The sequence below is a fragment of the Triturus cristatus genome, chromosome 3_2 (assembly GCF_964204655.1).
Source record: "Triturus cristatus chromosome 3_2, aTriCri1.1, whole genome shotgun sequence".
In the NCBI taxonomy this organism is placed as follows: domain Eukaryota; kingdom Metazoa; phylum Chordata; class Amphibia; order Caudata; family Salamandridae; genus Triturus; species Triturus cristatus.
The window spans coordinates 115,579,615-115,583,980 of NC_140584.1; positions in this window are offsets into that span (position 1 = coordinate 115,579,615).

Below are 4,366 nucleotides of genomic sequence, written 5' to 3' on the forward strand. Positions count from 1 at the left end.
AGTAGGTACTTAATTAAGGCTGCAGTGCAGCCAGGCTGCCAGCTTGCCAAAGGCATTCCCATCTGCACCCGTCCACGTGTGGACCATGCCCAGTGTAGGACCCCTGGCCCTCCTGCCACCCGCGGCTACACCACTGAGGAACTCCTAGCCCTGAATCTTGAACACTGTTACAACAGCTGCTGCACTGTCGCCCCACGATCCACCAAAGTACAATTCACCTGCTGCCATTGCCGCTTATCCTGCAACAAAGGACCACCATCCTGCACTGAAGCCCATGCCGTTACCGCCCAGAATATACTAACAAGCTGGAACCGCTCCAATGGATCCTGTTAAAAGCCTGATCCTTCTGCAAACACACCATGGAAATGTAGGACACCATCACCACCCTCACCCCAAACATTGCCTTCATCACTGAAACATGGCTCAACCCTTCTGTAAACCCCGACATCGCCACAGCAACACCCAAAGGCTACAAGATGATGCAGAGAGACCGCACCAGCAAACACGGTAGCGGCATCGCCATCATCTTCAAGGAAACCATCCGATGCATCACCACCAATGACCCCACTCATGGAACACCTCAACTTCCAACTACAGACCTACACCAAGACCTAATTCAGAGGCACCCTCGTCTACAGACCCCCCTCGTCTACAGACCCCTGGGACCCTGACCAGCTTTCTGTGATGTCATCGCCAACCTCATATCTGCCACTACGTCCTACTTGGTGACCTCAAATTCCATTTCAATGACCACAACAATGCCAACTCCACCTCCCTCGTTTGAGAACCTGAACAACATCTGCCTCATCTAACTGGTCACCCAGCCCAAGCACAAAGCAGGACACACACTCAACTCCATTTTCACCTCCAGCGACAGAATCAAATTCAACCACATCACAGAACTCACCTGGACCGACTACGCCATGGTTCGCTTCACCATCTTTAATGCTCATCACACCATCACCAAGCACTACAGCTCCTCTGTCCCGCTACTACCTACTTCAACCTACTCCCCGCTACAACCTACTTCAGTCTCCCTTGGTCCTGGGTGAATTAGGTTGTAGCGGGACATCGCTCTTGACAAAAGTGTGACTACAGACGATTCCCCTACCGGACCCTGCTACAATGCTAAACACTTCATTCTAGTGTTTCCACAAGTGGGGTCATAAGTATCGACTCCCCTCATTTTTCCCAACACACCTTAGCGCGTGTTGAGATTTTATTACTCACGTGGCCATATTTTGCCACTCACTCACCTTTTTTCACATGGTCCTGACGAAAGCCCTTTCCAATCCCTTCTTTGGGTGGAAACATGTAGACCTACTACAGACAACTAGGAGTCAAAACAACTCCACTAGTTGCGTTCTTGGATTTTAACATATCCTGGGCCGCCACAAATAAACACATTTGGCAAGGATGCCCAGAGATATTTTTAACCTGCACATTATCACATCACACCAATACACCACACCAGCTCCGCTGTAATCAGGAGTCGTAGCACAACCGGGTGGCATTCGGCCACCCGGTTGGGACCCCAATGATGAAGCATGACACCAACCAGGTTGGTGTGTGTGTGAGGGGTCTTTTAATAAAACCTAATGAATCTTCGGCACTGTTTACTACTACAGTGAGTCCAAAACCTTTTTCTCATCTAGTGGGTACGTCCACATTGTTTGTGCATTAAACTTGGGGATAGGGATGTCCCCTTGCCTTTCCTCGCTCTCCCCCCTTTTTTGTTTGATACTACTACCTTCTCGAATTGGCCCCCATCACCCACCACCTCAGAAACTTCCACTTGTTTCCCATCCAGAAGACATGCCAGTTCAAGATCCTCACACATGCTTATAAAGCTCTACATGATCAAAGTCCGGCCTACCTCAACCATCGACTGAATTTCCACCTACCCTCAAGACACTTGTGCTCCTGCTCTCTAGCCCTTTCACACACCCCTTGCATCCCTTGCAGCCACAGCGGGGGCCACTCCCTTTCCCACCTCACCGCTAAAACCTGGAACAACCTGCTCCTCCAACTTTGAACAGAACCCTCCCTGGCTGACTTCAGAAAGAATCTCAAGACCAGGCTTTTTCGACTGAGACATCAAACCAACAGCACCCAGATACCCCAGGGGTGACAGTACTATGCTATACAAATGTTGATTGATTATTGACTTACTGCCTACTGCTTCTGTGTAACAAGGTTGCTGCCTGAACCTAATGCACAATCTGGCTACGCAAACAACTTCAGTCTTTTAGCTCTGTGCCTTATGCCTTGATCCTTGCCTTATCCCTTGATGCTTGCGCCTTGTGACTGAGGAAGAAGTAACCTCTTCCACTCTCTCCCCCTCAGCCCTCTCGACTGCAGCTGTGGTTGTTACTTGTGGTCGCCCTTCTAGCGTCTGCAGTAGCTACTTTAAGACACTAAGACACATTTCATGAGACTGAGCCCCACAGTGCGTCTGTAAGATGTTCCAGTTATGCGGAGCATTTCCCTCTAAGAGAGCATTCTATCCATGCAGTTCAATGCTACTTTATCATCCCTGCCTTTGTTCCTCCATTCCTTCCTACAGTCTTATTATCCCAAGCCAGAGTAGTTGTAGATAGAGGACAGGGTCTGCATTGGTTCTTGTCCCTGCCATGACATCCTAAAAATGCAGAGCCACAATTACCTTTCTGAACGTGGCCTTTTATCTCTAACAATGCTCCATTTTTGTGTGCCTCATTTGATTCAACATTAGGACCCTTGTGATCATAAGCTACTACTGCTTACAGTTCGTTTGTGGTTGCTTTTTCCTTCCTAATGTATTTTTTTGGATACTGCTGATTCATCAGTTGTGCATTAGAGCCTCCCCCAAGCCTCAGGAGAGTTTGGTGGCACCGACGGATAGTGCGGGGCCTCGGATACCTGAGCACGGTCCAGGTGAGGTGAGGTCCAGTCCCCTGTCAGTTTGGAGGTCCTCCAGAACCAAACGAGACAAGGAGGATTAATATACAACTGTGGCTACAGGTTGTATTGTTTCTAATAAATTCACTTTATTTTTGATTATCACATGAACTGCGTTCAGGGATAATATATTTAATTTTCACAACATTTCGGGACAGTAGCAGCAATTTAAGAGCAGTGGCCCTGATGAATGCCGAGGGACTGTTAACCCGATAGGCAGAAACATGTTGGCCCGATTTACGACAATTATTTGTTTCACACTGTCGCTTGCGCTGTTCTAATTTTTTAATTAGGGGATGTGTCTTGTTCTTTATTAAAATTAGTTGGTATAGACACATCACCTTATCTTAACATCACTACACTTTTTGTTTATGTTGCACTGTTTTCTTATTACCATGAACCATCCATAAGAAATTGGTGGCTAATAGACCAGCTGTGGATTTGATCCAGTGTCAAGGCGTACGGTCCTGATGATCAAAGGGCCTGCCTAGGTGCAGTCTGGACGACCACATGATAGGATTGATCACTTGGTCGGTTTGATGGTTATCCTATAACTTGGATCATGTTGACCAGTTGTTCTTTTGAACCAGCAATTACTTCTACTTTCTTGCATACACGCGTTTTCTTTTTCTTTTTCCTTTTTATAGTTATCAGTGACTAATGCACTCGTGACATACTTTATAGACTTGGTACTGTGGTCAGGCAAACTGACTTATAGACCTCTCTGGTTTTCTGGTTTTGCATATAGTTGTGTCTGGGGAAGTAAACCAAGAGGAGGTCTTTAAACATTTGTTCCCTCTGACCCTCCATTCTTTGTTGTGTTATGTATACATTAGAGCCACCTCACAAAGAACAAAGCAAATACACCTCGACCCTGGCAGATTGTGGTGAGGTGCCACTGAGACTCTTCATTTTACAGCCTTGAGTTGAAATGTGGCCCCCTCATAGGTGGGGTACCCCCTGTGCCGCAGGGCCTTCAGAGTCCTGTGTTACACCATTGCAAAAACAGTTGCTGAATCTATCAATTGATTACATGGTAAAGCAATTGGAACATCAGTTTCAAAGGGAATTTAGTTGACTACGAAAAAGATGTTTCTTAACAACTCGCAGAAAGAAAGGAGGTTAGATTGGGAAGGACGTCTGGCAAGAAGCGTGTTTATTGCTGCTCTCTATATCAAGCTCTGGAGGTTGTCTCCAAGTAGAGGTATTTCCCTTGAGGGCCAGATGTTCAATAAGTTGCCATGGTATTTTGGTTTGTCTAGATGGATAATTGTGTAAGTTAATATATTTTGCAATTGGTCCTTGTCTCAATGGAAAGACAATGGTGTTGTATATGTATTAGAGAACTAGAATCACATTTTTTTCTTTTTTTTAAACATATCTTTTTTACACATTTTATAGCTAACATTTTAACACACCCCTCAAA